The sequence below is a fragment of the Pseudophryne corroboree genome, chromosome 12, assembly GCF_028390025.1.
Source record: "Pseudophryne corroboree isolate aPseCor3 chromosome 12, aPseCor3.hap2, whole genome shotgun sequence".
NCBI classification, from domain to species: domain Eukaryota; kingdom Metazoa; phylum Chordata; class Amphibia; order Anura; family Myobatrachidae; genus Pseudophryne; species Pseudophryne corroboree.
This window is the reverse complement of record NC_086455.1, coordinates 27,180,452-27,194,091: the sequence shown is the minus strand read 5'-3', so window position 1 is coordinate 27,194,091 and position 13,640 is coordinate 27,180,452.

The following is a 13,640-nucleotide window of genomic DNA, read 5'->3' as shown; positions in this document are numbered from 1 at the left end:
CCCATCAGTGACAGGAGAGTTGGGGATGACATCAGAGGAGGTGTGTTCTAGATTTTCAAAGTATTTCAACGGTTTGTTCTGTGTCAAACTACGGGGTAAATGTATGAAGCCGTGATAAGAGTGGATAAGTGAGCCAGTGGAGAAGTTGCCCGTGTTAACCAATCAGCTGCTCTGTATTATTTTGTAGTATGCAAATTATAAATGTTACTACAGTGCTGACTGGTTGCCGTGGACAACTTGTCCAATAAACTCACCTCTCCACTATTTCCACTGCTTAGTGCATCTCCCCCAAAGTCATGATTCAGAGCTGGACACAGATATGGCTGCATCTTTTAGTAGTCGCCAGCCCGTGACTTTATGCAAATGCCGCTACAAAGCCCTTCCGTGGCGTATATCCATGCATATGAATGTGCAAGGACTGAGATGCGCACGTTGAGCGTCTTTAGACGCCACTGTCGGTTGCACCAAGGAAACTTGCACCAGCCTAATAAAAGGGGCAATTTTTCCATCGGAGTATGGCCCCCTTTGTGAGCAATTGTGTATGTAAACACTTCAGTGACACTCACCTAAAATGGACCATCTCCGTGAGTCTTTTTAGCCACCACCCAGTCACGACACAGACCAACGGGCTTTATTTAGATTTGTTAGCAAACCAAAAAAAAAAGCACACCAATTGGCAAAACCATGTGCGCTGCAGGGGGGGGGCAGATATAACATGTGCAGAGAGAGTTAGATTTGGGTGGGTTATATTGTTTCTGTGTAGGGTAAATACTGGCTGCTTTATTTTTACACTGCAATTTAGATTTCAGTTTGAACACACCCCACCCAAATCTAACTCTTTGCACTTGTGCAGGGTAAATACTGGTGGTATACGGTCATTAGGTCGACAGGCATTATGTCAGTCACTATTGGTCGACATGCATTATGTCGACAGGGTTTCTAGGTCAACATGGTCCGTAGGTCACATGACAAAAGGTCGACATGAGTTTTTCACAATTTTTTCAATTGTTTGAACTTTTTCATACTTTACGATTCACGTGGACTACAATTGGGAATGGTAACCTGTGCCGAGCGGGGCACCTTGCCATGCGCCGGACATGGTGCACTAAATTTAACGAATTTTGCACATGTGCATGTGCAAAACAAAAACAAACTCAACTCTGTGAATATTAGCAATGCTTGCAACTCTAAAACATGGCCTCCGTTTGCATCAATTGGGTTTAAAAGCTCAAATCGATTTCTTGCTACCCCCCAGCTATGCAGAGATTTGGTATCACATATTAAATTTCTGGCAAGTTTATTTATTTATTACAAGTTATTTATATAGCGCACACATATTCAGGAGCGCTTTACAGAGAATATTTGCCCATTCACATCAGTCCCTGCCCCAGTGGAGCTTACAATCTATATTCCCTAGCACATGTACACACATTCACGCTATGGTTAATTTTGTCAGGCGCCAATTAACCTACCAGTATATTTTTGGATTGTGGGGGAAATCGGAGTACCTGGAGGAAACCCACGCAAGTACGGGGAGAATATACAAACTCCACACAGTAAAGTTTCCCTTTATATTTTGAATTCCAATACGTCTAATTATTGTAACCTTTTTAATAATATCATTTGTGTAACTATGCATTCTAATCTTTTTTTGTTGCAAATGATGTGTTTTCTTTTTTAGTTTGTTTATATATGCTCGGGAACTTTAGTCTTTGAAGAAGCAATTGATCACTTCTATCCACTATTAATACAATATCTTCAACATACTTTATAAATGTTTTTACGCAGAAAATAATCATGTGACTGCTTTATAGAACATTATTTACAATCATCATCTTTACTAAGTCTATGTGACAGGTAAGTTGCTTTATTTTCCAATATATTCAGATTAAGGGGGTCATTCCGAGTTGATCGCTCGCTAGCAGTTTTTAGCAGCCGTGCAAAAGCTATGCCGCTGCCCACTGGGAGTGTATTTTAGCTTAGCAGAAGTGCGAACGTTTTATCGCAGAGTGCCTGCAAAAAAAATTTGTGTAGTTTCAGAGTAGCTCAAAACCTACTCAGCGCTTGCGATCACTTCAGACTATTCAGTTCCGGATTTGACGTCACACACACCCGCCCAGCCACGCCTGCGTTTTTCCGAACACTCCCTGGAAATGGTCAGTTAACGCCCAGAAACGCCCACTTCATGTCAATCACTCTGCGGCAACCAGTGCGACTGAGATGCATCACTAGACTTTGTGCAAAACTGCATCGGCCATTGTGCTTGTACGTCGCGCGTGCGCATTGCGCCACATGCGCAGAACTGCAGTTTTTAAGCCTGATTGCTGCGCTGCAAACAAATGCAGCTAGCGATCAACTCGGGATGACCCCCTAAAACCATTAAAGAGCATGATCCTCTTAATGATAACATAGATACCGATTTGCTGCACAGTCAGAGACGACTGGTTGTGTTTCTTATATACAGGAAAGTTATTATGTGTGGTCACATTGCAAGATAAGCACAGAGGCGCTTACCAGAAAAACATCTAAACTATAAAAAAATAAAAAAATTTAATACTTGTATGAAATACCTAAAAACGTTTATTTTCTTATTTCCAGAAGGACTGCGAGGATTTATAAAATTTTACAAGAAAAATTACAATAGAGCTATTGTTTACCAACACATATCATTGTTCTACTGTTTTTGTCACAACTTTTGGGTGAATCTCAGTAACAGCATCAAGGATTTGAATACTTTAAAAATGTAGCGGTAGTATAGGAGGATCAGCTGGCAGTGATAGAACATCGTTCTGCGCAATGATTGTGGTATTTTATAAAACACATTACAAACATTTCCCCAATAGCACTGAACCCAATAAGGTGGTCATTCCGAGTTGATCGTAGCTGTGCTAAATTTAGCACAGCTACGATCAATCACACTGACATGCGGGGGGGACGCCCAGCACAGGGCTAGTCCACCCCGCATGTCAGTGCAGCCCCCCCCCCCCCCCCCCCGCAGAAGTGCAAAGGCATTGCACAGCGGCGATGCCTTTGCATTTCAAGAGTAGCTCCCAGCCAGCGCAGCTTTAGCATGCTGGCCGGGAGCTACTCATCGCTCCCCGGCCCGCAGCGGCTGCGTTACATCACTCAGCTTACTGATGAGATCAGAGCTACTGATGAGATCAGAGATACAGGCGTGGCTGGACCGAACGGGGGGCGCAGTGGCCCATTCCCCCGTTCGGTCCGGCCACGCCTGCATTGGCCGGACCGCTCCCACAAAACGACAAGCAAATGCTGCCGTTCCGCCCCCTCCCGCCCAGCGACCGCCTCTGCCTGTCAATCAGGCAGAGGCAATCGCATCCCTGCTATGGCCTTCGGCCATCTGGCATGCGCCGGCGCACTACGGCGCCAGCACAGTAGGGACCCGTTCGCTCAGCTGCGACAAAAAGCAAAGAGCGAACGGGTCAGAATGACCCCCTAAGTCATTCCCCCTCTGATCTCATCAGTAATCAGCTTGCTGCGTGTTTGCACCCCAAGATCTGCAGAGGAGACACTACAAAATATGGAGTGGCCAGACAGTTCCGCTGCCACATAGCAGTGTTTCTTCTCTATCAAATAAGAACAAGGGAACAACTGTGAAACTGAAGGTAGCAAGACCGCAACGGGTGTGAATCATAGGGTCGAACACACATAGGCCAATAGTCATTAGGTCGACCACTATTGGTCAACAGTGACTAGGTCGACACCTGAAATAGGTCAATGGGCATTAGGTTGACTTGAACATTTTTGAAAAAAAGTTTTGGTGTTGTTTTCTTCGTAAAGTGACCGGGAATCCCAATTAGTGCACCGTGTCAAGTAGGACCTCTAGCGTCTGAGAATTTCCTTCAACAGTATCGGCTGCAGTGGGCGCTCATGCAGCCCACGGTGCCTGCTGTAGCCAGGGTGCGGGGAGCCTGCAGGGCGACTTGTGTCTGCGCCCCTCAGGCCGCCCAGCTTGCCGAGCTGCTCCTGCTGATACACCAGGGGAAAGGCTTATACTATCATCAGCATAATGTTGCAGCCACGACTACAGCAAAAGACGCTAAAGTGATCGTAGCAGCACTTGACTCAGAATTAGCCCATATATGTGAATGTGGCTGAGCCTGAAGAACAGGTCCAGCATTCTGGTGCCAATGAATTACTCTATGGATTTGAACAATATATTCAGCACTTAGAATTCCAGCTTCAGACGCTTGTTTGTGGGCATTACTAAGTACTAAATTACTGCACGGTGGTGGTCATTCCGACTTGTTCGCTCGCTGCGGTTTTTCGCTATGCCGCGATCAGGTGGAAAATGCGCATGCGCATGGTACACAGTGCACATGCGCTAAGTTATTTAACACAAAACTTAGTAGATTTGCTGTTGCTCGAGCGGCGCTTTTCAGTCGCACTGCTGATTGGTGAGTGATTGACAGGAAAGGGGCGTTTCTGGGAGGTAACTGAGCGTTTTCCAGGAGTGTGCTAAAAAACGCAGGCGTGCCAGGCTAAAACGCAGGAGTGGCTGGAGAAACGGGGGAGTGGCTGGCCGAACGCAGGGCATGTTTGTGACGTCAAACCAGGAACTAAACGGACTGAGCTGATCGCAATCTAGGAGTAGGTCTAAAGCTACTCAGAAACTGCGGGGAAATATTTCATAGCAAAACTGCTAACCTTTCGTTCGCAATTCTGCTAAGCTAAGATACACTCCCAGAGGGCGGCGGCCTAGCATGTGCACTGCTGCTAAAAGCAGCTAGCGAGCGATCAACTCGGAATGAGCACCAGTGTTCTTATTGAGTCGCACCATACAGTGTACATACTGGTCATTTGCGATGCACGAATACCGTACAGGGAACCACAGGCCGCAGTTGTGATATGTGTGACCGGCAGTCAGGAGACCGCCGTTCATAATACAGATGCTGGGATCCCGGCGGTTAGGTGGCAGACAGGGGGTGAGCGCAACAAAGCCCCTTGAGGGCTCAGTCTATTCCCACTCTGGAGTCGTGGACACCCACGAGTGGGAATAGTCCCTGTTGGTCGGCATGCTGACCGGCGGGATATTCAAAGGTCGTGATCCCGGCGTCGGTATTGTGACCGGCAGTTTCCTAGCCAGTGGTCACATAACCGCATCCCTTGTGAATGGCATATTTAAATAAAAACAATCACTTATTTGGGGTCATTCTGAGTTGTTCGCTCATTGCCGATTTTCGCAACGGAGCGATTAAGGCAAAAATGTGCATGCGCATTTCTAACACAAAACTTAGTAGATTTACTCACGTCCGAACGAAGAATTTTCATCGTTGAAGTGATCGGAGTGTGATTGACAGGAAGTGGGTGTTTCTGGGCGGAAACTGACCGTTTTCTAGGAGTGTGCGGAAAAACGCAGGCGTGCCAGGATAAAACGCGGGAGTGTCTGGAGAAACGGGGGAGTGGCTGGCCGAACGCAGGGCGTGTTTGTGACGTCAAACCAGGAACGAAACGGGCTGAGCTGATCGCAATCTAGGAGTAGGTCTAAAGCTACTCAGAAACTGCTAAGAATTTTCTATTCGCAATTCTGCTAATCTTTCGTTCGCAATTCTGCTAAGATAAGATACACTCCCAGAGGGCGGCGGCCTAGCGTGTGCAATGCTGCTAAAATCTGCTAGCGAACGAACAACTCGAAATGAGGGCCATTGTACTGTACAAAATAAATATTGTGCAGATTTCAACTGGTTACATTGATAACTGCCGACATACATAGGCCGACTGCCAAATATTTAGATTTGGGGGACAAGTAAAATGCACAGCAGACCCAGGTCTTCAAGCATCATTCTAGTGTCCCAGATAACAATAGAACGGCTGCACGGATTAGTTCCAGGTCAGATGGTGACATCCGGATGCAGACCATGCACTAACCCACTTTTAGATTATGATCAGATTTGGAATAACTGGTAGTAGGGCCATGTGAGCCCAATCTGGTAGTTCTGTCACCGAGAACTTGCGTTGTACAATGTGCACTTACCTAACATTTTGCTTCTCCTAGCTCAGTATAATCCGCTGTCAGTGCTTTATTATTAATATAAATAAAAGTACTGGTACTCCCCTAAAGATACAAGATGATGCAAGAGTCCTAGTAGATTCCATACTCTGGACAAGTCTTCATATACTTATTTTATTTATTACAAACTTATTTCACCAATTTCTTCCCGTTTCCAAAACTGTAAAACGAAATAATATTGTACAAAAAAAAGTTGCATGTACTATGTGTCATTGCTTACTATGAGGGGAAAAACCCACTTACTGCTGTTCATTTACTGACTAATCAACCTCCCTCCAGCGCAATTTTCACAGTAAGGGCCGGATTCAAATGTTAGCCTCTCCCACCCTCCAGCGAGCGCCGGCGGTATTCTAATGTTACTGCAGACGGGCGAGGAGACAAGATCATTTCAGCTCACTATCCCCGGAGGTAGCGAGCTGAAATGCGTGTAAAGAGTCTTTTCACAATCGCGCCCATTAGTTTACTCGGGTTTCGGTGCTTTGTACGCCTAAACCAGACTGTACTGGGCGCGATAGGGGCGAAAACGGGCAACATTTGACTATCGCCCCTCTATCTCTTGTCACTTTAGACGGAAGACAGGGGGGCGCGTTAACATTTGAATCCGGCCCTAAATGTCATATGTACTAAAACTCGCAGAGGTGCATAATCATTTCTTACACGATTATCCCCGCTATGTACTACTATCAACCACTGTCTCTGCGGGATAAGCGGACCATAAGCCTAAAGATTTATTGTCCGATCTGGCTGGTTGGAACGAAAATCTAGTAATGTATGGGAACAAATGACAATTGACCCATTTGCTCCAAAATGCTGGAAAACGGACAAAAACGGTCGTTCCAGCAAATTGGGTAATCAAATGTATTTAACCATTTTGTCTGATTGACCATTTTTGTCTGTTTTTCAGTGTTTGGGAGCAAATTATCAATTGTCATTTGCTCCTGTACGTTACCAGATTTTCATTCCAACAAACCAGATGGTGTAATTCCAAGTTGATCGCAGCAGGATTTTTGTTACCAGTTGGACAAAACCATGTGCACTGCAGGGGAGGCAGATTTAACATGTGCAGAGAGAGTTAGAGTTGGGTGGGGCGAGTTCAATCTGCAATCTAATTTGCAGTGTAAAAATAAAGCAGCCAGTATTTACCCTGCACAGAAACAAAATAACTCACCCAAATCTAACTCTCTCTGCAAATGTTATATCTGCCCCCCCTGCAGTGCACATGGTTTTGCCCAACTGCTAAAAAATGTCCAGCTGCGATCAACCTGGAATTACCCCCAATAAGGGGGACATTTACTAAGCAGTGATAAGAGCGGAGAAGTGAGCCAGTGGAGAAGTTGCCCATGGCAACCAATCAGCAGTGAAGTAACATCTATAATTTGCATACTATAAAATGATACAGGGCTGCTGATTGGTTGATGGGGATATTTCTCCACTGGCTCACTTCTCCACTCTTATCACTGCTTAGTAAATGTACACCTAAATCTTTAAGCGTATGGCCAGCTTTACATATATAGTGCTGTGTCAGTTTCCAGAGCTGGACGGAGGCTGCAAGATCCTCTCCTGCGAGAATGCCTCCATAGCCCTAAAGATGTCATAATATGGCTTAAACGCTTAACAAGTCTACGATATTGTTAGTCCTACTGATAATGGGGACTGCAGCAGTAGTTTGCGTCTTAAGGCCCATACACACTTGCCGATAAAATGAGCGACGCCGTTCATTTTTCCCCTCCCTAAGTGACGTCGCTTATTTTAATCGGCAAGTGTGTATGCCGCCAGCGACGACCGATGCGCAGGTCGGCCACGATCATCGCTGTCGGCAGGGCATGCATGCAGGATCTGGACTGTCGTCCAGGACCTGCATGCAGGGCTGGTGGAGGCGTGACGTCACTGAACGATATAAGCGGTCATATCGCTCGGCCGTCCCGGGAAACATTAGCAGTGTGTACAGTCGGCCGCCGGCCGGCCCGGGACACATTAGACGACGTTGATCATAGAGCAGAGGTTCCCAAACTGTGTGCCGTGGCTCCCTGGGGTGCCTCGGGACACTTGCAGGGGTGCCCTGGGTTGGTGGTCCAGGACCAATTCAAATTATTCATGGCAGCTGGTGGCTGCCAGTCATAAAATATGGGGACAAACAGAAGCAAATCTTGTCCCTCACCACACAACTGACCCTAAGAATGACCTATAAACGCGATCTACTTAATATAATATTTCTTTCTAAATTTCTCAATAAGAAAATTTTGGCCTAGGGGTGCCGTGAAAAAAATTCTGATATTCTAGGGCGCCGTGATTCAAAAAAGTTTGGAAACCACTGTCATAGAGCAACATCGTCTAATGTGTACGGACCTTTACAGGAGATTTCTCTGCACTATTCTGCATTAGGCTGTTCTTATCTACAGGGATACATTAAATTATGCAGAACCTGTAGTTTATGTCATTTTATGAAAAACTTGATAAATAGGCCCGGGTGTTAGACTATCATACTAATATTAACCCCTAAACATCCAGACTATGATACATGGTAAATATTTACTGATATGATAAAGACTTTGGGACGATTCTGAGGAACCAAGGAGGATATATCTCAGTGATGTAAGGTAATACTCTATAATTCTGTTGAACTAACAGTATGTGAACTTGTGCAAGAAAATTGAGGCCTGTTTCTCACCGGTGTTAAACATTTATACCCCTTTTCCACCTGAGTACCGGGTCCGATCCGGGATGTTTCACCCAACTACAACCCGTGTCGGCCCCGCCGTTAACACTGCACTTCGATACGGGTTATTCCCGCGTCGGATCGGTTTCCACTTAACCCGGGTAAGCTCTGCAAAAGCCTATTGATGTCATTACAAAGTGACTTTTTACTGTCTCATCAAGATGATGTCACGAAAAGGAACAAAAGGGAGTGGTGGAGCCTGCTAACAGCATTGCAGACCGGTGCAGTAGCTGTGTCTAGCATGGAGTTGCAGACTGTTTGCAGTTTTCTGCTGTTTATATCTGCTATAGACAGCTTGATGCAGCTTCTGACCTTGTGCTACCTACTGCTGAGCTGGAGGAGGGGGGCTCAATTCTTTGCCGAGAGGGATAGTTCTCAATGCAATTATTTGAAAAGGTTAGCGCTGATATCAGCCACAGTTACTTCTCTCATAAGAATAAGCTCTACACCAAGCCGAAGAATGTGGGTGAGAGATCGCAGACATGGAGAAGCATTCATGCAGATCATTTTAGCGTATCAGGAGGAGCAGTGGATGGCACATTTCAGGATGTCTCGTGTTACATTCCACTATGTTTTGGAACTACTGTCACCCACAATCACCAAGCAGACCACTAGGCTCTGGAAGCCCATTGAGCCAGCCAAGAGATTAGCGATTGCTCTGTGGTGGTATACTACACCTGGAGAGTTTTGCACAATTTCCTGTTTATTTGGAGTAGGGATTGGCACAGTCTGCAAGAGTATCTACTAGATCATGCGGGCATTGCTGGATACCATGTGCCATCGCTTTATTTCCTTGCCACAAGGACAGCGGCTAGATGCGACTATAAAAGGATTTAAGAAGCGTGGCTACCCACAGTGTGCTGGTGCCATAGATGGGACCCACATCCCCATCATCTCCCCCCGTGACCACCCAGCAGACTACTACAATCGCAAGGGTTGGCATTCCATTGTCCTGCAAGCCGTAGTGGACCACAAATACAGGTAAGCACTGTTTCACTACTGTGTTTGAAATAGGCTTGGGCTGTTTTATGATAATGCATAAACTGTAATTTACCTTTATTTTTAGTTTCACAGATGTCTTCATAGGGTGGCCCAGACAGTCACATGATGCAAGGGTTCTCGCCAACTCCGATCTTTACAATATTGCGGAGGACAAGCTTTGTGGATGGCTTTTCCCTCGAGAGGTAAGATTATTTACTCCTTAAACTAATGTTCACCCATAAACTAATAGTCATGTTTTACTCCTGGAATAATATTAATATTTTATTAACAGAAATCGGTGATCGTAGATGGTGTGGTCATCCCTACCTCACTGGTGATGCAGCATACCCATTACAGCGCTGGCTGATGAAGGGCTACATCCAGCATGTTCAGTTATGTCCCGAACAGACATCATATACCCATGCCCTAAGTTTGGCACGTATGGCGGTAGAGAATACGTTTGGGCGTTTAAAAGGATGCTGGCGCTGCCTCAAGAGGAGGAATGATGTGGACTTGAAAATAATGCCAGATATAGTAGCAGCCTGCTGCATTCTCCATAACATATGTGAGATACAAAATGAAAACTTTCTCCCATAGTGGAATGTGCATGATCATGGGGCGGGGGTCACTGAACATGATGCACCAGGCTGGGTGGGGGGGCATGATATAGGCGAGCGCATCAGGGCCACCATTGCAGCCAATCTTCCCTCAACGTTGCAGTAGATAGAGAAGACAGACAAGTTTTTGTGTGCAGTTTTGTGTTTATTTTGTGTTCTACAATTTCTGAGTTATAAAAATTGTTCAAAAGTTAGTAGTTGTATACGTTTGCTTTTCAACAGTTGGCACACATTTTCTGAGGTAACAATATGAATTATTGAAGTGCAACCAGAACACTCTGTAAAAATCTCCACAACGCAGGCCCTCCAGCTGTTGTGGAACTACATTTCCCAGCATGCCTTATCATGTATTTCCACAACAGCTAGAGGGCCACTGGTTGAAGACACCTGACCTATTGTTTGGCAGGTATCAGGGTAACCCCAATATTTGGAGCCCACTGCTGTACATCCTTGAGATAACATTATAAAAGAGTAAAGTGCAAACAAAACACACTCTAAAAATCCCCTCACGTTTGGCTTTCTAGGTATCAGGTTAACCCCAATATTTGGATCCCAATGCCGAACATCTTTGAGGTAACAATGGGGCAGATGTATTAACCTGGAGAAGGCATAAGGAAGTGATAAACCAGTGATATGTGCAAGGTGAGAAATGCACCAGCCAATCAGCTCCTGACTGTAATTTGCATATTGGAACTGATTGGCTGGTGCATTTTTCACCTTGCACTTAACACTGGTTTATCACTTCCTTATGCCTTCTCCAGGTTAATACATCTGCCCCACTATAACATATAAAAATGCAAACAGAATCTTAACACACAAACATTTTTTATCAACAGCTGCCATTGTTTAAGGCAACGGTCTATACACCCAATATTCTGAGGATTGCGGGATTTGTGTTGTGGGATTTGAGGGAGGCTCATAGTTGTATGGACCATACGGGTTCTGTGGGTAGGCTGTGTCTTTCTATTGTGCTTGTGTGGTATCCCCTAGAGTACATGCAAACGTGCACTCAAAAAATGAGATCTGCCTATCATGCATGGCCATTAACTGCATCATAAATGATTGATGCATTTCCTTTTCGGACGCAAGATATCGCTCTATTCCTGCATCTTCCTGGGAACTCAGCTCACTATCTGCCTAACACAGGTGATCCATGATAATGGATGTCATTGCACTGACAGTTTGTTCTGTTTTGTTCAGTTTCTTTTTCCGCTGTGGAACATTGTAGACTGTGAAAGGGGGGGAAGGAATTAAGCAGCTGGATGACGATAGTGCTATGGGATATGTTATCGCAGTTTTGCCGAAGACAGTATAGCATAGGTCATAATATGCCCATTCCATACGCCCAGCGCCACTTTTCTTGCGGTTATGGTCGTGTACTTTAGTAAATTGTCTGCGTAGTGCCTTCAATTTGTTAACGACTTGTTGCTGGGTTTTTTGGATGCCTCTTTCTGCCAGCATAAGGGATATGTTCTCATACATGACAGCATCCTTTACTGTTCCAGTCACCTGCCTTCTAATTTCTTCCTCTCCCCGAATATTAAGCAGCTTTTTTATCTGTGTCTGGTCGGGTATAGTATGGTATGCCAGCGGCCGGGCTCCCGGCATACCGACAGCTGAGTGAGCGCAACTGAGCCCCTTGCAGGCTTGCCATGCTGCGGGCATGGCGGCGCACTACGCTACCTATTCTCCCTCCACGGGGCTCATGGACCCCCAAGAGGGAGAAAAGGTGTCGGTATGTAGAGTGTCAGGATTCTAGCACCGGTTTACTGTGCGCCAGTATCCCAACAGCCGGCAAACTGAAGACCACCCTTCTGACCAGGTACGGGTAGCCATGTTGCTGTGCTGGAGCTTCTGCTGCCGTATAGTGTCTGTTTGTTTGCAAGCTGCTGCAATAAATATCTATATGTGCCCAGCGTGACTTCAGAGTGTCTGTTTGTTTGCAAGCTGCTGCAATGCCTGCATGTGCCTAGCTGAATGTCTTTCTGCAAGTTGCTGCAATAGCTGTGCCCAGCTTGTCAACTGCACCACGTTTGGAAGCTGCTGCTGCGATGCCTGCATATGCCCAGCGATGACATCATCTTCCTGTGCCAAAGAAGCACCAATCTCAGAGCGTTACTCGGGTCAGAAAACACGGATAATGACCATTTCCACTACCCAAGTACCCGGGTCATTACCATGTTCAACCCAGGTAGCCATCCGGGTACGATTCCATGGTCACTCAACCCGCGTTGAGCTGTTTCCACTAACTAAAAACCCGTGTCGTTGCGCGCCCTCATGCAAAAAATAAGAATTTACTCACCGGTAATTCTATTTCTCGTAGTCCGTAGTGGATGCTGGGAACTCCGTAAGGACCATGGGGAATAGCGGGCTCCGAAGGAGGCTGGGCACTCTAGAAAGATCTTAGACTACCTGGTGTGCACTGGCTCCTCCCACTATGACCCTCCTCCAAGCCTCAGTTAGGATACTGTGCCCGGATGAGCGTACACATTAAGGAAGGATTTTGAATCCCGGGTAAGACTCATACCAGCCACACCAATCACACCGTACAACTCGTGATATGAAACACAGTTAACAGTATGAAACAATAGAGCCTCTCAACAGATGGCTCAACAATAACCCGATTTAGTTAACAATAACTATGTACAAGTATTGCAGATAAACCGCACTTGGGATGGGCGCCCAGCATCCACTACGGACTACGAGAAATAGAATTACCGGTGAGTAAATTCTTATTTTCTCTAACGTCCTAGTGGATGCTGGGAACTCCGTAAGGACCATGGGGATTATACCAAAGCTCCCAGACGGGCGGGAGAGTGCGGATGACTCTGCAGCACTGAATGAGAGAACTCCAGGTCCTCCTCAGCCAGGGTATCAAATTTGTAGAATTTTGCAAACGTGTTTGCCCCTGACCAAGTAGCTGCTCGGCAAAGTTGTAAAGCCGAGACCTCTCGGGCAGCCGCCCAAGATGAGCCCACCTTCCTTGTGGAATGGGCATTGACAGATTTTGGCTGTGGCAGGCCTGCCACAGTATGTGCAAGCTGAATTGTACTACAAATCCAACGAGCAATAGTCTGCTTAGAAGCAGGAGCACCCAGCTTGTTAGGTGCATATAGGATAAACAGCGAGTCAGATTTTCTGACTCTAGCCGTTCTGGAAACATATATTTTCAGTGCCCTGACAACGTCTAGCAACTTGGAGTCCTCCAAGTCCCTAGTAGCCTAGGCACCACAATAGGCTGGTTCAGGTGAAACGCTGACACCACCTTTGGGAGAAACTGGGGACGAGTCCTCAA